Source organism: Aricia agestis, chromosome 8, assembly GCF_905147365.1.
Source record: "Aricia agestis chromosome 8, ilAriAges1.1, whole genome shotgun sequence".
Taxonomy (NCBI): Eukaryota; Metazoa; Arthropoda; class Insecta; order Lepidoptera; family Lycaenidae; genus Aricia; species Aricia agestis.
This window is the reverse complement of record NC_056413.1, coordinates 8068506-8092809: the sequence shown is the minus strand read 5'-3', so window position 1 is coordinate 8092809 and position 24304 is coordinate 8068506.

Below are 24304 nucleotides of genomic sequence, written 5' to 3'. Positions count from 1 at the left end.
ATGAGTCGCTGATGTAGATTCCTTTGCCGTCAACACTCCAAAATGGCAAAATGACTTTTCATGGCAATTGGAGTTGACACTTGCGATTCGTAAAGTCCTCCGGTTGAATTTATTCACGATTTTGGTCGGATTGGGCCGAACCGCGCAGATCCCGGCAACGTGTTCGTTTTACTAACTACGAGTTAATTTTACGTTATTTGCGGAATCGACAGTTACTTGTCCATGCGGTTTCAAGGCTCACACTGGCATGACCTGCCCGAAAAATCTAGGTAATTACTTTGTAATTATTGTATTTCGACATCGTTTGTTGGGTCAAATAGTTTTATATAATGGTTATATCGAATTCGAATTAAAAAAGGGTATCCGTCCGTTTGTTTTCTTTTTACGTTTAAGCAACTGAACCGGTTTTGTTTTGTAAAAATTTGGTGTTGTAATACTTTGGGCCCCGAAAAAGGACATAGGATGGTTTTCATCTCTGAATAATGCACGGTTATTGCGATAAACTAATTTTAACGCAACAAAGTTACGGGCAACATTTGTTGAAATGTGACAACATCGTGCCGCGCCTTGCGCACGACCTCCAACGGACGTTGGCGACGCATTGTGCATAATGTCCTTATATGAATGAATCAATGCGTTCGAGAAACTTCCTGGCTTATCTTCCTGCGGCCACACCGTAGAAGTTGCGATTTTGTATGTCTCAACTATGATATACAATAATTCAAAGATAGATGACGGACCCATGACGGACCAAAGCTATTTGGTCGCTTTATATCAAGCCAAGCTGATTAACATTGACCTGAGATATAACACAGGTTCGCCATATCATGTCTATTGTCTATAATATGAATCAAATTTTCTCATGTCTACCAAAATCTGATGGCAAATTTTGACGGCAAATTTTCAAAAAATATCCTTGATTATTTTTCCGATCCAAATATCGACCAATAGAATTGCACCATTCGACGTCACGTGGTACAACCTACATGGTATTATACTGATAATTTTTTGAAAATTTTCTCTGGTAGTTGCTGTATATAAAAAACAAATTCTAATTCTATTGGCCCTCAAGTTTTTCAGGTTAAAAAATCACGAGCGCGAAGCGCGAGTGATTTTTTAACCTGAAAAACTTGACTCCTTCATTTGTTTGCAACGAACCTATCGGGAAATACCCGATAATTTTGAAGCTCTTGTGGTCATTATAAGTGATCATTGGATAAATTTTTATATTTGCATGTTTCTCACAGAATAAGCCGATATAAGAAAAAAAAGGATCAAAATGTTTTATTCCAATTACCCCGGCATTGCTAGAGTCACTTTAATTTCTCACTTTTGCCATCAGATTCTGGTATGATAGATCATAGGCAAAATATGTCATACATGGTAAGGATCTCAGTAAGGATAGTAATCTCGCGGTGTAGCCGCCAAATCGCGCGTTTGGGCGGGTGCATATAAATCTAGTCTAAGGCCACACAAAATGATATTGAACGTTGGGGATAGGCAACGAATTAAAAAAAAGCATATTTCGAAAAAATTTGAATGTCACGAGTGGGGTTGATTGAACTTGTAATTTAATGTGGACAGAGCTTCGTAAGAATGAAATAAAACAAAAATACTGTTGTTTATCGAAACAAGTACCTCCGTTTAGGAGCCCCGAGCTATCAGTACTTCAAAGAACGTTGCTTGGACGTATTGAATTAAAAATAAGAGGTAAACAAAGAAGTATATTCGGTATTATAGATGTTTATTATGTCGCAGTCATCTGGTTCAATATGCGATTCGATTTAATGACTAGCGCATTCATTTAATGACACCATTCAATTAAGAATGACTAGGCCAAACGTCAAAATCTTCACTCAACGTCCAAATAGTTAGCGATTTGTAACATAGCTCTTTGAAGATAGTGGAGATGAAATTAGTCAGGTAATTGTACGTATTTAATTTTTGGCCACTGCGGCGCTAGGTAGTCACTAAAAAAAATATGGCGTCAAACAGCCCGCATCCTATGTCCTTTCCTGGGACTCAAAATATCTACATACCAAACTTCAGAACTGTCGATCCTGGCGACACAGGAGATACAGTGGTGGGTGCGCCCGCGGGGTAGGCGCGGGGCGACCAGCAACAGTTTAGTTTTGCTGAGTCGCCTGTGGACTCGGCGTCGGCGCAACCGGGAGGGGAGCGCGGGCGGGGGCGGCAGCGGCGGCGTTCGTTGACCCGTCCGATAATGCTGACGGGCTAAGCGTGATCGCTTGTGCGCCTCGGCGATGAGTGACGAATGCGGCGTCACCTATTACTACCCTGTCAATGGCTACTTAAAAAATTTATAGCATCCCATTTAACGATTTCACTAATATGTGTGTGTATGACTTTTAGCAAAGACGTTAAACGTTACAGTCAACGTCTTGACGAGTTGTCCTTTACTCATTCAATTGAATGGTGTCATTCAATGAATGCGCTAGTCATTAAATCGAATCACAGATTAACTGCAACATAATAATAGCTCCCACACCGGTTTCGGTGACGGTGGCCGGTTTCATTGAAACCAGGCCAGCTACGCAGGAGTAATTTTATAGTGCCCAAGTGTGTGCGCAGTACACAAGAGCACTCTCTATTACTTTACTCTCATAACCCAGTGGGACGGAAGACCGACACGACCGGTGAGAGATCAGGCGCAGGACCGACTTTTTACATGCCCATCCGACGCACGGATCATCTTACTTGTCAGACAATCAGGTGATCAGCCTGCATTGTCCTAACCAAACTTGGAAATAACATGTTTCCAACGCGGGAATCGAACCCACGACCTCCGAGTCAAGAGCCGCGCTCTATACCACTAGACCACGGAGGCGACATAATATATCATGTAGATGAAACTTCGATAGTCAATTTGCTCGTTATTTCCTCTCAATTCTTAGGAGAAAATGTTATTAATGCACGAAATTGAAATATTGAAACACACAAATTGAATTTTCATGCCCAGCCCAGAAACCCAGGTGGAACATTTCAAGAAAAATTCTTCGATAAATAAGAAATGAAATGGGTTTCGCGACAAGCGAACACTTGCATTGCATTGTACGAGTAGTTAACGCTGCGCATGCATCTGGTGATTCCACCTGGCGAGAGGTGAGATACACATTACACACCTGCAATGCTCCCTTTAGGAGTGAGCACACTGAGGCGCATCGCAAAAATCCGCCTCCATAGAATTTGTATGGAAGCGAATGCGCGTATCGCACACTGTGCCGGGGCGCATCAGCGCGGATTTTCGCTCGGCGGATTTCCGTCAATGCGACACGGCCCGACAAGACTCGCTGCGCCCAGGCAAGACCCGCTGCGCCCAAGCAAGACCCGCTGCGCCCCGGCAACAGTGTGCTATAGCAAGCGGCGCGCGGATGTGATGCGATGCGGCCCGACAAGCCTCGGCTCAAAATCCGTCAATGCATTGCGCGCCGACCCACCCCGGCACGCCTCGGCATAGTGTGCTATAGCGCATTTTGCGCTGCGCTGCGCCCCGACCGGCCCCGACCCGGCACGCACCGACAAAGTGTGCGCGAACCTTTACAACGCTCACAATTTCGAGTTCAAAATAAAGGTTTTACCCGCGGCTTCGCTAGAGTGAAAAATAAGAGGCATGCTAAGTTTGATGCCCAATTGGGCTCCCTAAGGTTGAAGCCAAACGAGCGTAATTTGTGAGTTGTGAGTCGCAGAATTTCGGTCGCGTAAATATCTTTTAATACAAATCATGACTCACAAAATTACGCTCGTGTGAATCAAACAGGACTTTTGTATGAAACTGAATGCAGCAGAATTTCTGCCAGCCGAAATTCTGCGACACACAACTCACAAATTACGCTCGTTTGGCTTCGACCGCAACGCGACGAGGCGAGACGCGGCGCGGCATAAATTTGTATGCAGCATTTGATAGATTTCAATTGCGTGAGATGTCTTGCGAATCTGTCAAATCCATATAAATTTAGAAATGCATCTACGCGTCGCGTTACGGTCTGAATCAACCCAGCCTGAAGGGACGGTAATTCGGTCGAATAATCTAATTTATAAAAATAAGTAGGGTTTTCCTTCCTGACGCTCCAGGGGCGATGCGCTCCGGCACGCTGAGCCCCGGCACGGCCCGTCTCAGTGTGCTCACTCCAGAACACACGAACCGATTTCCACAGTTTTACATTCGTTGGAAAGGTCTCGGGCTCCGTGAGGTCCATAGAAAAAAAAACAGAGAAAACTTTAAGAGAAAAGCAGGAAAACAGGGAAAATCATTTTATGGCAAAACAACGATTGTCGGGACAATTAGTTATTAATAAAATTAAGTGGCACTCAAATCATATATCTTCAAGATGCAGGCTGGCAACACAACAGAGGAGCAACAAAAGAAAATATTTAAAGAGAAAAGGGAATGAGAATTATTTTGCACGGCTATCGAACTCGGTTTGAACCCAATTCAGGTTCGAACTTTCTATCTGCACTTCTAAGGTGTCTTGTAAGGCTGCGTCAGTAATATTTCGGAATCCTTGGCCCGGCGCCAAATAAGTATATAAACATAGGCAGCGGTCAGCTGGTGCCTCGTTACGCGCCGCGTCGGGTGACTGTATTACGATTTATAGCTTTTTCGTTGTTTTTCATAATTTATAAGATTAACCGAGTCGACGCCGTCGCAACCCCTTTATAAATTTCAAATAAGCCAGATTTATGTGGACAGCGGCACTGGCGTTTTAATACCAATACCCGAGTGTCTATGGGCGTTTTTTATCCGATGGAAAAGTCGGGTTAAGCCGTTCAACCTCTTAGCTGTGAAGTATTTATGTTTTATTCTCACTATTAGCTTTGACTGTAGTCAGAACCTAGTTGTAAAGAAACACTGTACTTTTGTGGCCTTCTTTTCCAAGTCCAAATCTTTAGCTTTCATATGCGGAATTTTATCAAAATCTGTTCGATCGAGGCTGAATACCAGCCTCCATGTGATTGTTTATCGCAGTTTCAAAAAAGCAAACAATATCAATACATACCTAATATATTTTGTATTAACTCTTTACTTAAAAACTTTTTGATTATGCCTGATGCCTTTATAAAGTATATTATATTGTCTGTATCCCGAAAAAAATGCACATCTAAAGAAGTTTTGACTTCAACGAATAGGTGTAAATTATTTTGGCGGAACCCTGAAGACTTCGCTCTTTGGGAATCCCCGTTTAGAGTGCGCACCACTGGAGTATAATACGTGAACTGTTTTAAAAGTTTAACATTGTAAGAGCCTGAATCCAACTGTTTGCACTTGGTTGATTAGTAATGAATTGATTTATTTGGAAACCGCATACAACGAGTAAAAAGGGAAGGTCTATTTTTATATACAGCATGGAAATTCGTTAAAAATAGGGAACGCTCATAAAATATAACGTAAATTATTTATCACATTTTCTTGATAAGATAAATATTTTATAAGCTTGCTATAAACGTAGACTAAGGGCCAAATGGCGAATAGAGGCACCAAACTTTCTATAAAATGCCTTTGTAATGTATTCTTTTACACAGTCTTGTCAAATTGATTATGGCTGGTTTATATTATTCCAATCCAACACTTCTATTCAAAAATCTCAGTCCAGGGCATTCCAGTGCCCGTTTACATTATTGCAATCAAGAATCTAGCGGATTGGATCACTGGATTGGAATTATAATGTGAACCGACCATAACCAAATTGACAAGAAATGAGTATTTGTAGCACCGAAGGTTCACTGTTTCCGTTTTCTTATTGATTGGACAGTCAAGAAGAAGGTGGAAGAAGAAGAAAATATGCGTCTCGTCTCTCTCCTCGCAGATAATATATTAAGAATCTATATGTCGTTAATCTTTTCACGGCAAAGTTACTCTACTGTGTTGTGTTAGAATTAAGTCCAGCCTCGAGTGTGTGGTGAGGTTTGTCGAACGACCGAGCAAGTTCGCGATTAGCTAACTGCTTCGTATCGGATTATACTTCGCCACTTATTGTTGCTAACTTCAGCCCGGACTTCTGCACTTTAAAATAATGAAAGAGTTAAAAACTTCGCCTGACTACGTAAAGTATTAATCGAATATTATCTAGATATTCATTCTATATTGTACTATTTATCTTAAATATACATAATTTATTATATAGGTCTCCTGTTATTTACGTGTGTATACCGGAACCAAATCCACCTAGGAGTTCAGTAACTCCTAGGTGGATTTGGTTTCGGTTGGATCGATTTGAATGAATTTTTATTTTTTTGTACAACTACATTTGTGTGGCGTCCCAGATGGTTTAAAATTTAGACTGACAAATCTGTCAGATTTAGAAAATATATCAGTGGTGAATCATGTAACGTATTTTAAATTAACACGCTTACTATTCATTTTCCCCCTAACGAATAAAATTATTATTAACACAATGGATACACTATAGTCTATACTAGCTGTTGCCCGTGACTTCGTCCACGTCAGAAAATGTGATAATAAAGATAATAAAAAAGATAAAAAAAATCCCCTTTTAAGGTTCCTTTATAAAAAAAGTGAAATATATCCTCCTCCTCTTCGGAAGTCGGTTAAAAAGTAGCCTAAATTATTCCTTACTACATCAGCTATGGGCCTAAAAAAGTCACGTCAAAATCCCTACCCGTACCGTACCGTAGTACCCTATATACATTCATATGCATTTAGTAAAAAATGGTTCTTTCAATATTACAAACAGAAACTCCAATCTTATTTATATTATGTATAGATGTATAGATGACTTTGAAATTGTAATAATAGTACTTAATAATTATGCAAATGAAGACAATATTATACTGTCCACACAGCTCTCAACAGCATTAGACACAGTCACGCACTGGCAGCAGTGCGAGTCTTCCTGTTTAGATCACAAGTCACAACGAACCTGCTCACCACGTAATCCTGCCCGACTACACTTGACAGTATGAAGTTACTTATTCACAAACATCCTTTCAAAATACTTGCAATGCTCAGGCTGCAGGCATTGCTGGCACACAGGTTCGCCAAGTGTACAGCGTCTGTCAAGATAACGCTTTTTAAGCCATTTTGTCAGACGTTATACACCTGTGGTCTGTGGGCCAGCTTTACTCAACGGAGCTATGGCGCCTTGCGGGTCCTTTACAATAACATATTGCGGCTCCCTCGATACTGCAGTGCATCCGGAATGTTCGCCGATGCAGGAGTCGACGATTTCTATGAGATTATGCGAAAAAAGGTAGCGTCAGTGGTGCATAAAGTTCGGGAGAGCCGGAATAGGGTTTTTTTTTTTTTTTTGAAATAAGGGGGCAAACGAGCAAACGGGTCACCTGATGGTAAGCAACTTCCGTCGCCCATGGACACTCGCAGCATCAGAAGAGCTGCAGGTGCGTTGCCGGCCTTCTAAGGGGTAACAGGGGAGGGTAGGGAAGGGAATAGGGGAGGGTACGGAAGGGAATAGGGGTGGGTACGGAAGGGAATAGGGGAGGGTACGGAAGGAAATAGGGGAGGGTAGGGAAAGGAAAAGGGCAGGGGATTGGGCCTCCGGTAAACTCACTTACTCGGCGAAACACAGCGGAAGCGCTGTTTCACGCCGGTTTTCTGTGAGGACGTGGTCTCCGGTCGAGTCGGCCCATTCGTGCCGAAGCATGGCTCTCCCACGTCAAAATAATTTTCCTATCTAATAGTGTGTGGGTGTAGTGCGTGGCGACCCCAAAGGAAGATCTTCCGACCGAGCGAGGTGTTATGCCCGGTCAGGCCGAAGCCCAGGGTCCTGAAAATGATAGCGGAGAGACTTGACTCTCCACTCCTTTGCAGACTCACTGAGCCATATGTCAGGGTAGCAAGATGAGCTACATTTTGATTATCTGTTACTTAATTCTAATGTCACAAGAATTATTTATAATATGGACTTTGTTGTCTGAAAATAAATTATTTTTATTTTATTTTTATTTATTGCATAAAGCAGATTTTGGTACGAAAACTCTCAGAACATCTTTAATTAGATTTAAATATTTTGATTTAAGGTGATTTAAACTTAGTTTTCGAATTTCATTAACTCGATTTTGTTTTTATTACTTATTTGATTACTTAGGGTGCTGGAGATTAAAGATTAAATTCTAGGGTATTTTTTGTCTCTCGAATAAATAGAACTAAGAGAGAAATATTGTCAATTAACTATTGGTAGATTCGCGTGCACTATCTTAATAAGAATTAAGATAGTGCACGCGAGTCTCATGGGAGCTGGTATTTTGTACCTGAGGGGTACTAAATTCAGGATAACGTCATAAGGGTACATCCAAGCGCTCACCTTATTCAGGTACTAACTACTACATTACGGAATATTTATTATTTAAAACTCCAACGATTCCTCCGGAGCCTATAATGTATCTTGTACTACGAAATAACAAATTGTATCACAGCTCGGAAAAAATAATTTTAATTACGTTCCTATACAGGAAACGAATCAGTCAAGTCATTGTAAACCCAACTCATCCTTTAGAAGCTCTCAACTGTCCCAATAAATGAAATATTCAATTGTGGCGCGGATTTTAAGCAAAGTTTTCCTTGTGTCATTGCGAGAGAGTGGGCCAGGCGCGGCCTAATAGCTGGCGGAGTCTTAACCCGATGTCAATGGTGGTTGGGTCTATGATACCCGTCACATTTTATTTTGTTTCTATTTCGGTACCTACGCGTACGATTTCATCGTTCTTCTCAATAGCTGGAGCTGTAGAGTTGTAATATGCATCGCAAGCAATATGTTAGTCGTGACTCGTGGCACAGCCACAGTGGGAGTTGCAGCTGCACAAAATTTTAAGAAGGGTCCGTGAGACCCACTCCAACGTTCGTGTGGCACATTCCAACACTATGACGCCGGGTTAAATGAAATAAATATTTGAGTGAACAGAGATACTGTTGAGATTTGTACAGGACTCGGAATAAATCAAAAGGCCTACTTGACGGATAACAGTCGGCGCTGTATTTAATTGCTTTTGTAATCTGAACCTACGTTGTAAAGGTATCATAAACGTTTCGCATAGAGTGCAAATAATATTATTTACTCGTTGTAACTGCTTATTATTTACAGGTTTGTAACTTATCTAAGTGACAACTGATAATACTTAATATTTAAGGGTGGAATGACCTAATATTGTGTCCTTTACTTATAAAAAGTTACATTGATGACGTTATGGAATTTTTCATAAAAACATAGAAGTCAAAGGTTCTTTATGCGTTCGTATTTTCATAGTGAATTCCAAATAAGAGGAACATATACACCGCCCATAATAAGCACTTGTGTTTGTATACTCTATGTTTTATTACATTACAAGATAATCAGGGATTTGCGTTTGACAATGAAGCGAAAGATGTTTCAACTTTCAAGTCTGAGAGCCAGTCCTCACGACGCGTTGCGCCAGCGTTGTGTTGACGCCGCGGTTTCGTTGTTTTACATACAAATAACCAAGGTGTTCACACGGCGCAACGCACACATGACGGACAGCAGCCCCCGAGACGAAGCGGGAGGGGGACATTGTATGTGTTGATGTGATTGCTTCGTAATAACGCTGCTGCGATGGCGCAGCGCCCGTGTGGCCGGCTATGCTTCAAAATATTTGCGTTGCGACGTCGCGACCCAACGCAACTCGCCGTGTGGACTGGCTCTAGTTTGCGATGTGGTCGGTATCACACACGCGGTCGACAACGACTGCAAAATCAGTCAAAACAGTCTTATTCATTTACATTATTATGAAATATACGCCCGACCACGTGGTGCATAGGTTGTGGTGTGGTTTTGGTACGTGTGGGTTGGCCCTAAGTTAACAAAATACAGTGCGAGTATTTTTCTTATCGCTCCTAGACTAGAAAAGTCAATGACTGCTATAATAAATATACCATAAGTATCAGAGTTCACGTGACTATCCATACTAATATTATAAATGCGAAAGTGTGTCTGTCTGTCTATCTGTCTGTCTGTCTGTTACCTCTTCACGCCCAAACCACTGAACCGATTTTGCTGAAATTTGGTATGGAGATGCTTTGAACCCCGGGAAAGGACATGGGATACTTTTTATCCCGAAAAAAGGTACGGTTCCTGCGCGATAAACTAATTTTGGCGCAACGGAGTTGCGGGCTTCATCTAGTATAAAATGAGATGAAAATTTACGTTATTTGCATTATATTATGAACTCAGTAGAAGCTTTCTATTTCTATGACTTTGTCGCGATGAACTCGTCATCGTACTGGCATTTTACAGTTTATTTTCAAAGCGCTCCCGCCGGTATAAGGTTTATTATAAAATTATTACATTGTTTACGAAAATCCTTCGCGCCTTCCTCTATAAAACGTAAACCAAATTAGGCGCATAAACTTTTTATGCCTTAAAATATACACCTTTATAAGCATCTTTATATTATTAAAGATTTTAATTTTTCGATTTGTAAACGATCGGTTGATACTGCTTCCTAGATTATTCTAATTATAGATTTATATTTTCTGATATTGAATAAAACTAATTTATTCACCAAATAACTGCTACTTAAAGTAACAATTTAAAGGAAGATTATACTGGACTTAGGTTATTTATAATTATTAAAGTTTTTTTATACCGTGCAGTTACAATTCAAATATATTTCGGCATGATCTAAAATAGGTAAACGCTCAGCTTATTTAAAAATGTAAAAGAATCTGTGTATTCGATAAAATTAACTCAATTTATTATTTTCTGAATACGAAATGGAAGGGAATTAGAGAATGTCTCCGGCGAACCCCGACTTGAAAGAAAATTTAATTATTTTTCTCGTTACCTACGCCGAGTGGAAGAAATTAAAATGTCTCGTTGGATTCGGCATCATCCCAAATTCCTTTAATAACTTGGTATAATCATGTTTCACAAAAATTAACCTACTTACTAAATTAACAGTGAAGTGTCAATTTCAGAAGTTGTCAATCGCGGTTTCTATAGAAAATGACAAGTTTTTGACAGGGAGTCAATGACCGCTACCGCCATGTTTTGCCGAGTACAGTATAGTACTTGTAATATTGTGTTCAGATTATTATATTTCATGAGTACATTTCCATTAATGTTGTAATAAGTTTTTTTTATGAAATAAGGGGGCAAACGAGCAAACGGGTCACCTGATGGAAAGCAACTTCCGTCGCACATGGACACTCGCAGCATCAGAAGAGCTGCAGGTGCGTTGCTGGCCTTTTGAGAGGGAATAGGATAATAGGGGAGGTTAGGGATGGGAAGGAATTAGGGGAGGGTAGAGAAGGGGATTGGGCCTCCGGTAAACTCACTCACTCGGCGAAACACAGCGCTAGCGCTGTTTCACGCCGGTTTTCTGTAAGAACGTGGCATTTCTCTGGTCGAGCCAGCCCATTCATGCCGAAGCATGGCTCTCCCACGTATACATTTACAAAACGTATAATAATACTAACAAAATATGTTTACCGAAACTTAATTATCGCTGTTATATTTTAATAAAGTGCGGAAACCGTTAATTTTTCCACGATAAATAAAAACTATTCAAGTTTCTTTCTCGGGTCTCAAAGTTTTTTTTTTTATTTCTTTGAAATAAATCGTAAAGAGGAGATAGGGACAACACACTTTTCTTTAAAATTATTAAGTTAAGTTTCAGAAAAATGTATGTTGTCTGTTGCTTAAATAGAACTAGTACTTTATGTTGTCTGATGCTAAAATAGAACTGCATGTACTTTTATTAATTGCATTACAAAACTACATTTACTAGGTACACTACACCTAAAAATTAACCGTAGTCTACACAAATATGATGTAATTTATAAACAAAACAAGCAACAGAAATAGCAATAAGTTTAATGCCAAAAGTACTTTGTCTAGACATCGACTGGTCGTAGACAGGCAGCTGTTGAACAATACTGAATTAGAGTACACAAATATTTACCTCGAAGTTTTGTTAAAATGATCCTTATGTGCTACACATAAAGGTCCCGTCGGAGGTAAAATATTCTTGAACGTTGTACTAGACGACTAGGGATTCCTGCCGCTTATTACATCTGGTAACGGAAAATAAACAATTTATGATATTGCAAAATGTAACAGTTATTTTAAATGGAAATAGTTAAGAAATTGAGCAAAAAGTTCTCTGACAGTAAAAAAGTGCAATACGCGCTAGCGTTAGCGTTTAGGGGGGTGCCCTCCTAGACAAGTGGCAAAACGCTAACGCTAGCCCTAACGCTAAGGCTACAAAATGTATGGATTTGACATGAGTGTTCGCTAGCGAAGCGATGACATATGTCAAATCGCATACATTTTGTAGCGTTAGCGCTAGCGTTAGCGTAAGCGTTTTGCCACTTGTCTAGGCAGAGAAGTTAGCAGTAGCAAGAGCATTCTCGGTTTTATAATCGCAAAACCTTCAAAGTCTTCACCTACTACGCTAGAAAAAACAAGACCAGTCCAATATGTCTGTCTGTCTGATACCCCTCTAAGCTCAAACCGCTGCATCGATTTAAGCAATCTTAATAGGCAATATAATATATAGTACGTCATGTTATGTTATTCTTATACAGGTTGTAATAAAACAAAGTGTAATTATTATTTTAGGGCGTGTATGTGTTAGTTCGTAAGTTCACTTTAAAAATAGCAGCGCTGGAAGAGTAACTTTTATTTTTATACCTCGATCGTGAGAATCGCAGACACAATAGATTTTCAACTTTAGGATTGATGGGTTAATTTTTGTTAAAAATTACTTTCTCAGCTTTGTTACTTTCACTGTGAACTTCGTGAACACACCCTGTATAACTCTTTGTTTGGTTACACCTTGTATTTTCGGATATAAACAATAGAATTTAATGCTAAAGTAAGTATACGCGATTCACGGTTTTCAAAATGAATACTGGTCCCCGATACTTTCAATACAACCCTTAAAACCCTTCAATAAGATGAAAGTATTCAAGCGGCAGATATGAAAATAATATAAAAGTAACCCGCAATCCAATTTTAATTTAAATAAAAACATTTTCAATGGAAACTCCCGGATACTCGACTTGTTAAATGGTTTTGTGCAAAATGTTTTTGACGTCCCTAATCAGATGAGGCTTTGTAATGAGATGTTACAACCTGACCAATAAAAGGATTTGGACGAAGAAGTTTTTAAATTTTCTTACGTTGGAAACTGAGAATTTTATTTAGCGTGCTACTGGATGTTATTGTATGCTATAAAGTTTTTTTTATTTGATTAAGGACAACAAACAGTGTCACAATATACTCGTAACAGAAATCAGAATAACATTAATTATTAGATGATAATAATTACTGTGGCAGTCCACAAGTCATAACGTTATCCACATAATATTATTACATTTAAAATATTAAGTGTTGTGTGTGTGTATGCGCGTGTATGTGTTGTGTATGCATGTCAGTGCTACGCGATGGTAATTGTATGGACATTGGACAAACTTGGTAGTTATATTTTTGTTTTGAAATCTTTGTTTTTGTATCATCATAATATTAATACGTGAACGAAAAACTTTGTAATCCTTTTTACGAAAAATGGGGAAACGTAGGTGCATGAAATTTTGCACAGTTATAGTTTATATGGTGAAGGAGTGCATCGAACTAATATTATTTGGAAATTATGCTTTTATCATACATTTTTTTAACAAATAAAACATTACACACACTACAACACACACACATGAGAAATGACAGATTTTTGAGTGACAAGCCTATACTGTATACGAATTATACTCTTTTATTTATGGTTGAAGTCTTTTGACAACAAGTTAACAATTTGATAATGGATTATAGTTTTTTTTTATTGAATCTAAGATACTAAGACAATGCTTACGGCCAGTCTAAGATCAGCTAAGTCCCAGAGACAAGAGTTGAAAAAAAATGATAAAGTCAATATTTTTTACAAAATATAGGTAGTAGTCCTGATGTCGTTGATACTGAGGTTAAATTTCGACCATTGGACGATCTCTAGTTATAGGAAATGTGCAAGAATGATTATGATAATGGTTTCAATGACTGATGCTTAATCACCCATGTGCGAATGCTCGACCGAAGGCAACATGTTCGAACAAACCGCCCATCATGTTCTCTGGGAGTGTAACCTCTGGCAAAACGAAAGATCTATAATGCTTAATAACATATTTTGTAAATCTGGAGTCCCATATTACGATGATCTCGTAGACAGCGCAAGGAACTTCCGTGCCTTTAAGCGTTTTTGTCATAATTATTACTGGAAACAGTGTAACACAACAAATTCCAACATTAACTTAGATCTGGCTTAGTAGTCATAATTAATATTAATTATTCCCGTGGTGCTTTCCCTTTAGTTCTTTGACTTTCGGTTATTGCAATTTTGTGCTGTCTCCCGCTTTTTATGGGGAGGGAAAACTATATACTTCCTACTCCTCTTATCTTCTTCTGATTAATTTCGTTGCGGGTTCCAAGACAGCTTTAGCATGTCCGTCGGGCTCCCTGAGATCATATCAAAGGGTTTTCGTGGTTGGATACCGCTGTCGATCCTGGCGACACAGGAGATACAGTGGTGGAAATGTGTGATGGGCCAAAGAGATGGTTAATAAGTTATAACCAGAGACCAGACATATTCTGTCAGTCTATGTTATAACTAACAAAAGACAAGATTATGTTTTATATTACGGGTTACAGGCTGATTCAGACTTAGATTACGGACAACCGAGATATCATGGACGTTAAAATTCCAGAAATCGTAAACTCAAACAATACAATACCTACACCAAGTAATTTAAAGCCATCAAAGAAACAGTCCAAAGAAAGTTAAGTAGAGCAATTTATATTAAGAAATTTCGTTTAAGGGTTGTCGAGAGTGTAAATGCGGTTCTATACGCCCAAAACTTTGGAGCATTACCTTAATTTAACACATTTCAAAGCGTTTGGTGTAAAATTTTATATGGCGACTGATATTATGTAACGTTATGGTTAAGGGATGTAAAATTAAAATGAAATATTGAGATTCCACGAAAACTGTACAGTCGTCTACGAACACTGTACAGTCGTCTACGAACACTGTACAGTCGTCTACGAACACTGTACATACGTCTACGGAAACTGTACAGTCGTCTACGAACACTGTACATGCGTCTACGGAAACTGTACAGTCGTCTACGAACACTGTACAGTCGTTTACGAACACTGTACATGTGTCTACGAACACTGTACAGTCGTCTACGAATACTGTACATGCGTCTACGGAAACTGTACAGTGGTCTACGAACACTGTACATGTGTCTACGGAAACTGTACATGCGTCTACGAACACTGTACAGTCGTCTACAAACACTGTACATGCGTCTACGGAAACTGTACAGTCGTCTACGAACACTGTACAGTCGTCTACGAACACTATACATGTGTCTACGAACACTATACATGTGTCTACGGAAACTGTACATGCGTCTACGAACAATGTACTATCAGAGAAGTTGATTCCTATGCAAATCGGGAACCTAAGTAGTTTGGTTGCGTTATGTCAAACCCAGCTGACAGATCACAATTAACATTGAATTGACATATTCGACCAAATAACGTTGGTCTGTCAATTGCATAGGAATCAACTTCCTCGATGGTACATGCGTCTACGAAACAGTACAGGTGTGTACGAACACTGTACATGCGTCTACGAAAACTGTACATGTGTGTACGAACACTGTACATGTGTCTACGAAAACTGTACAGGTGTCTACGAACACTGTACATGCGTCTACGAAAACTGTACATGTGTGTACGAACACTGTCCATGCGTCTACGAAAACTGTACAGGTGTCTACGAACACTGTACATGTGTCACGAAAGCTGTACAGTTGTCTTCGTGGTCTAAATACTGAGGTCACCTCAGTGAGGTGACTAGAAAAACTGTGCAGCTGTTTTCAAGAACAGTTAATTTTGATAGCTGCAGTTAGCACAGAGGTAGAATGACGTGGCGTGAAGCGTCTATTATTATAATATTTTACAATTATAATATAATAATTTTAGGGTTAACACTATTTTATTATTTATACTATTAATTTTTGCTACGTTTGAACTCCGAATAAACTTCAGTGTCATGCTTAATGCTACGAATAATAAAAGGTATCATGGTAGATCTTTAAACTTTAATAAAACAATAACTGAAACGCTATAGCTTTTTTGAGACAAAAACGTACGTCATTGTTGGTCCAACAATGTCCATCTATTTTGAAATTACACACTTCAAAACAAACCTTGGAGAATATGATAGATGGTGTATATTGCATTGTACACTGCTTTTATTCTGGACCATTGCAGTGGAACATTCGAGAGCCTCGAAAATCTACTCGTTAGAGTCTGGATGATTTATGGTGCCAGCTCCAGTGCCAGTTGATTAATAGCGGCGCCCGTGAGAAAACTATCGCCTGTCCCTACCACTTCATTTGTATGGACATCGAAATATTATCTCCAGTCCTTTGTCTTATTAGTTTTTAATGAACGGAATAATATTACATGAATACTTCTTATTACTTCGATCACAGATTCCAGGAAATGCTTTTGTATTCTATTGTTGTCGCGATCACCGGTGCTCTTATGGAGCTTGAAGAATTATTCACGTCTTCAATATATATATATATATATTAAAGTGATTCATATTATATTTGTGTTACTTCGGATATTAAAAGTTGAGGAGACAAGACATGATGGTATATAATCAAGGGGGTGAGCCAAAATCTTTTCGTTTTCGCTTCGTTATAGAATCGCCGATGAAAATGTATGGAATTGACATAAGCGTTCGTTAATATGACGTTGACATTCGACTCGTCTTATGTCAATTCCATACATTTCGATCGGCGATTCTATAACGAAGCGAAAACGAAAAAGTTTCGGCTAAATGGCCAGTTCTTATTTACATTTTTCACAGCGAATCCATATCCATACTATTTTTTTTTATGAAATAAGGGGGCAAATGAGCAAACGGGTCACCTGATGGAAAGCAACTTCCGTCGCCCATGGACACTCGCTGTATCAAAAGAGCTGCAGGTGCGTTGCCGGTCGAACCGGCTCATTCGTGCCGAAGCATGGCTCTTCCGCTGAATAAATGCGAAAGTGGGTCTTTCTGTCTGTCTGTTACCTCTTCACGCCCAAACCAATGAACCAATTTTGCTGGGTATGGAGATACTTTGAGTCCCGGGAAAGGACATAGGATACTTTTATGTCCTTTCCCGGGACTCAAAGTATCTCCAAAGTACACAAGGTTATTATTTTTGTATTTACTATTACAAAAGTTATTTATAATTCATAGCTATGTCCTTTACTGTACTCCTTCTTATCACAGTAACTTTCTGAAGCTATAGTAAAGTCGAATTAAATAATTTGCAAAGGGACAGCTCTTTATGCACTATTTTAATGATTATAAATTGAAATGTGTTCTAATGACGTAACACGGGCGGTTTCCTTGCTTACCACCAAAACACCTTACTATACAAAAACTCATCTTGTTTCATGTATTATTCAAATTGTTCAATTTTCGCCGCATCGCGTCGATCCCCGCTCGTTAAGGGTCTATTTGTAATGTACGATACGATATCTGTATATTAAAGGTCGACCATAATATACCTATATTATTATTTTTAACAAAAAATCTGACTTCCAAGGTAAAAACAATAATAATATGAACTAAAAAGTATTAAATAACTCTTACTCTTTAATATTTCCTTTTTAAGCATTCATCTAAATCTCAACTATTTCTGTACATATTACAGTCTTCATTACTTTGAAGTCGGTACCAGCTAAGGCTAGTGTCAATATCGTTTTCAGTTTTGTGGTAAAAACACAGTTGTGGACTGTCACCACAATATTATCTTCAATTAAAATGCGCATGGTAAGAACAACTCTGCGATATCGTATCGTACCGTGTAAAGCATGTAGCTGCCCCGGTACGTATTTCACTAATGACACCATTTGCCGAGATTGTCGGGGGCTCCTGACGCGCTAACTACGGGATTGTGCTGAAAAACGCGCCTCCTTCAGCCTACACTATAATCCTATAATGTAGGTTAATGCGACCGGCTTACCTCCGATTTTTCTTATATATTATGCTGCTGTTGATTTTCCGAATGGAAATAAATAAGTTTATTGAACTATATTGGAGCTTCGCTAAGATCAATTCTATTTTGGGCATTACATTATTTACAGATGTTAATAAAAGTTTGGAAGATATTAGGCAGATTATATTGTGTTGCGGTGGGCTCTATCGTAGCCGCAACTCTGCCTTAAGCGGACAGGAGAGCAGTATGGCGTGGTTTTAGTGGGTGGGCCGCAGGAGAGTCCCACATACCCCAGGTATCATAATGTTATTGTGCCAAGAATCAAGATATTATTATTGTGCTTAATTTTTTCCAAGTCTTGTTAAAAGTAGCCATACTTATTTATTATTACTTACCTATATAGTATTAGTGCTTAGTGGTCGCTTTACTTTTGGTATCGCTGACAAATTGACCAAGACTGTTGGTATGGAAAAGAAAATATAGTAGAATCTTAAACTAATATACGTAACCTACGTAGGCACGGTTGTGTAGGAAATAGAATAGCAACACCTGACCCGAGCGATTTCCCCAGATGCCTACCGTACAAATTCGTATGGATTTCAATTAACCATGGACGAATAGAAGCGAATTTTGGTCGCATGACTCTATAAATTGAACGTTAGAACGTAGAAGCAAAATTGGGAATTAGAATTTGAAAAAATAAGAAACCGGCCAAGTGCGATTTGGACTCGCCCATGAAGGGTTCCGCAGCAGCAATAAGGTTTATTTTTATGAAATTAAAAGGTTTTTGATTTATTTTATATTTCAGTTGATTTACGGCCATTCCCAATTACGGACATAAAATATATGTCTCTAATGTCTAATGTGAGCTATTCCTATCTCTAGTAGGCCAAAACCAGAGATAGATCAAATATTGGGAACGGCCGTTAATGAATGTTAAGGTTTACCATTTATGACGTATAAAAAAAAAACTACTTGCCAGATCTAGTTCAAACCAATTTTCGTTGGTAGTTTTTATAGTAATGTACATCAGATATTTTTTTAGAATTATAGAATTATCATTACTTTAGAAGTAAGGGGGGGGGGACACATTTTACCACTTTGGAAGAGTCTCTCTCGCAAACTATTTTATAAAAAAATGATAATATTAGAATTCTCTATATGATTTTTGAAGAACTATCTATAGATGGTTAGATGAAAAAAAAAGTTTTGTTTCAGTTGTACCTATGGGGACCCCTAAAATTTTTAATAATTTTTCCATTTTTGTATCAAAATCTTAATGCGGTTCACATACTATAAGAGGTATACTATTGAAACTTACCAAGTTTCAATAGTATAGCTCTTATAGTTTCGGAGAAAAGTGGCTGTGACATACGGACGGACAGACAGACAGACATGACGAATCTATAAGAGTTCCGTTTTTTGCCATTTGGCTACGGAACCCTAAAAACAAGTTGCTTTTTATGTTTCTGAATCGATATTCAACGTAAAAATGTTAAAAATATTTATAAAATATATATTTAATGAAATTCAAATTACTTGTTATAAATATTTTTGTTTTGTGGCCAATTATTGAATCTGAAATTATTTTCTAGTATAAGATAATGTTTATAACTTGCGACTCTAGCAGTCGGCAGTAATATATTATTTTCTTTAAGCCTACCGTGGCGAGTGGCCAAGCGCTCCCGAAACCCGTGATACTAACTTCGTTAAGGAGTGAGCACACTGAGACGGGCCGTGCCGGGGCTAAGCGTGCCGGGGCGCATCGGCGCGGATCTTTGCTCGGTGGATTTCCGTCAATGCGACACGGCCCGACAAGACCCGCTGCACCCCGACAACAGAGTGCTATAGCAAGCGGCGCGCGGTTGTGACGCGATGCGGCCCGGAAAGCCTCGGCTCAAAATCCGTCAATGCGTTGCGCGCCGACCCGCCCTGGCACGCCCCGGCACGCTCAGCATAGTGAGCGTGAAAATCCGTTAATGCGATGCGACCCGACCCGGCAATAGTGTGCTATAGCGATTTTTGCGCTGCGCTGCGCCCCGACCCGCCCCGGCATGCCCCGGCATGCCCCGGCACGCGCCGACAAAGTGTGCGCGAACCTTTAAAGCGACCGCGACGTGTAGTCTTCGGATCCTTTTAAAATTATTACAGTCTGCCTAAAGTTACCCGAAAGATTTTAACCACAATCCAAAAGTTGGAATAAACTTTGGAGAACACTTTAAAACTGGGTTTACACATGGGAAATTTGCTTAGCAACGTTTCGATTGCTTGTTTATTTTCTTTGAGTATTTATTGCTGTTTTTAATACACTGTGTGTTTTTACTCATGGTTATAAATATAAGATTAATATCATAAATTCATATCAAGCTGAAATGATTATTGCCTATGCCTACATATTTTTAACTATTAACTATTATTGGACGAAACATTTAAGTTCATAGAACTATTTAAAAAAGAACGAATAATTTAGGACCCAAAACATAAATGCCACAAGAAAAGCCAAAAAGTTAGCGTCCTTTTATTTAAATTAGTGACGTAGCAATATAAGCCCAGACGCACAAACTTGTTGCTGCTAAAACTTCGACGACCTCTATTGTTGCTAGCTCAAAGACGACTAAACTCGGCACGCGAGTGTTAACAGGCAACTTATTAACCATCGATCAACACGAGCCTCGCACGAGGGACGAGGCAAGCCACGAGCCGAGGTACGAAGCGCGAGTGTAAAGGCCGTATGAGACAATCACGATACATTTACAGCCTATTATACAACAAGATCAACAAATAAACCCATTTTCCTAATCATGACACACAAATACAAATTGTTAGAATCGATACGTCATCTAAAATCTATACAGTGCAAGTTGCACAATCAGAGGACACTCGCGACGTCAGCTGCCAACGACTGAATGCAATCACTAGCAACGAGCGGAAATGCACTAGAAACGTGTCACACATAGGAGCAAAGATTTTTTTCCTTGAATCAATTGAAATTACTCCAATAATAATGTTTTTGATGTGACAAATTCCTTAGCCCACGTGACTTTATTGATTAATTCGTATGTCGATAGAGTAAATCGTAGAGCAGATAGTGCGACTCTCTCGGAGTGCAAATCGTGTTTTTAGGGTTCCGTAGTCAACAAGGAACCCTTATAGTTTCGGTCTATCCGTCTGTCTGTCCGTCTGTTTCTTTTTACTACCAGTAGGAAACAAGATTTTATACATAAATGCCTAAATTAAACAAGAAGACAAACATTAGCATATTGTGTAATGTGTTACTGTCAGCGTCTTTTGTTTTGGATAGACAATTCTGCTACTTAAAAATACTATGTCTGGTCTATTACATATAATTGTTTTAATCCTACTAATATTATAAAGGCGAAAGTTTGTTTGGATGTGTGGATGTATGGATGTTTTTTACTCTTTCACGCTATTGCGTGAAAGAGTAAAAAAGTTCAGTAGTTATTACTACTGAACAGATTTTAATGAAACTTTACAATAATATAGCTACATCAGAATAACACATAGGCTACAATTTTTACCGACTTTCAAAATGGGGGAGGTGTTATGTTCGTTTTCTTATGTTCAACGATTACTCCGCCGTTTGTTAACCGATTTTCAAAATGTTTCTTTTGGTATATAGGGTATCATCCCAATTTGGTATTATATTCACGAAAGTGGTGATCTGATGAAGGATCCAAAAGTAATCGAGGGAACTCCTCAAAATTTATGGGGAAGCATGTGGTGACTTCGGTTTCGTGAGAAGTATTCTAAGCATATGCTACAAACAAGTAAGACTTTAGACAGAGATATACCTGGTATACAGTGGTTCGGAAGGTGCTGAGAGAACTCCTGATTCTTTATAGTTACAAATTTGGGAGTTTCGGCGTTGTTTTAAGAACGGAAAGCATATGCTACTATGCAAATTACATTCATCATCATCACTACCATAATATTATACCATGCATCGTCCCATGATTATGAGCCTTTTCATAGTCTTTTAGATCGAGGCTCGAGTTTGTCAAGCGATAATTAAAAAAAAATCTATACTTACTTAATATTATAAACCTGAAGAGTATGTTTGCTTGAATGCGCTAATCTCAGGAACTACAAGTCCGATTTAAAAACTTATTTCAGTGTTAGATATCTCATTTATCGAGTAAGCCTATAGGATATATTATATTATCACGCTAAGACTAATACGACCGAAGAAACTCAGGAAAAAGTGGTAAAAACGGGGAAAATATTAGAAAGGGTTTATCTCACGAACTACTGGAGCAATTTTTATAGCAATATTTGGCAATTATATAGAGTAGACCACGTGAAATTTTATATTTTTATTCGAAAACGTGCGGTTTCTGTGAAATTCCTAATTTACGCGGGCAAAGCCGCGCGGGACATCTAGTAGGTATAATATAAAAACTTGAGTATAGTATATTATTATAATGTAGTAAAGTATAATGTTTATACCGATCGTGTAGCCTGTGGGCCTGGTTTGGCTCCCACCCAGCTGCTTGAGATGCATTTTACAAGTACAGGCGTCAGGCCTAAGAACTAGGTATTTCCTTAAGGAATATGTTAATATAGCCTTAATATTTATGTGACTGCATGTATACGGCATGTTACAGTAGATATCTCTGTTCAAATTGGTTTGCAAAGATTTCAAACTCAGGATATCGCACTACATGACTTAAAATGTGTGCATTGTGCAAGTCCTATTTGACTTATTTTGATTATACTAGTGTGCGTTTTACTATTCATGATCCTCACACACCTCGACTTGTTATGTTTTTTTCAGGCTGAGGCAACACCTGATTTGAAGGCTTGGCTTGACGTTTTTTTAACACGCTTTTATAAACTTGGGCTGTATGTATGTAACGGAATCTCCAGAATCTCCAGTATTCTAATTAATTCGAAACTTTGCATACGTATTAAGAGCCAATGACACTGCAATAATTTGTGATCTGACAAAAATAATAATAAAAAAGTGTGTTTTTTTAGTTGTTTTTTTAACTATTATAAGGACATAGTTAGGTCTTATGGTTTCGGAAAGTGTCTGTGACATACGGACGGACAGACAGACAGAGTTGACAGACAGACAGACATGTCGAATCTATAAGAAACGGGACCCTATTACTAAGACTTCGCTGTCTGTCTATCTGTGTGTCTGTCTGTCTGTCTGTCTCCAGGCTGTAACTCAAGAACGGTAATAGTTGGAAAGTTGAAATTTTCACAGATTATGTATAATCTGTTGCCAAAAATTAACAACAAATACTAAAATCAAAATAAAATTAATATTTAAGAAGGGCTCTCATACAACAAACATGATTTTTTTGGCCTTTTTTGCGCTATATCAGTAATGACAACAGGTAGGTACTTGAATTTTTCTCAAAGTCCTTAATTATATGTGTACTTTAATATTTAACAATAATTTTAAAATAAAATAAAAAATTAAGCGGGCTCCCATACAAAATATACATTTTGTCCTATTTTTGCTCTATAATGGTACGGAACCCTTCGTGCGCGAATCAGACTCGCACTTGGCCGATTTTATTTTTTATACGTCATAAAATATGGTAAACCTTAACTTGACTTTCATTAAATCAACTGAAATATAAATTAAATCAAAGACCTTTTAATTTAATAAAAATAAACCTTATTGCTGCTGCATGGGCGAGTCCGACTCGCCCTTGGCCGATTTTTTCATTTTGTACTAGGTCCCAACTCCCAACTGATAATAATTAAATCATAACAGGTCAATTGCACAACATAAGTGTAGCGATATTTGTTATGTGTACAAAATCGCTACGCTTATCGCTTCCGCGCGGCGTGTGTCCCTTACAACCGGTCGCCGCGCGCGCCGGCTTCCAGAAACGACGAGCGCACACGCCACTCCGCTGTAGGCTCTCATACTCAATCCTACATAAGAATAATCTAATCGTATAATTTATGGTGCAATAACAATGCGACACATTAAAATCCGCCCTCAGCCTGTGCCTCAGCTGCCCACACTTCCGCCTTCTTATAACTCATTAAAAGCTGACATAGTAATAATTGTAATAATTATACATAATATGCGTCTAGGTCAAAATAAACCCAAAAAAATTAAAAGCCCGTCTGAAAGCATTACTAAATTTAAAAAATAGTTTTTATGGATACCTATTGTAATCAAATGTGACTGTCAAGCCTTTTTTCCTTCGATAGATAGTTAAACAAGTAAACCGAGCAAGCATTACGCCACTTAGGGCCAGGCCTAGAAGCCTTGTCCTAAACACCTACATCAAAAATTCT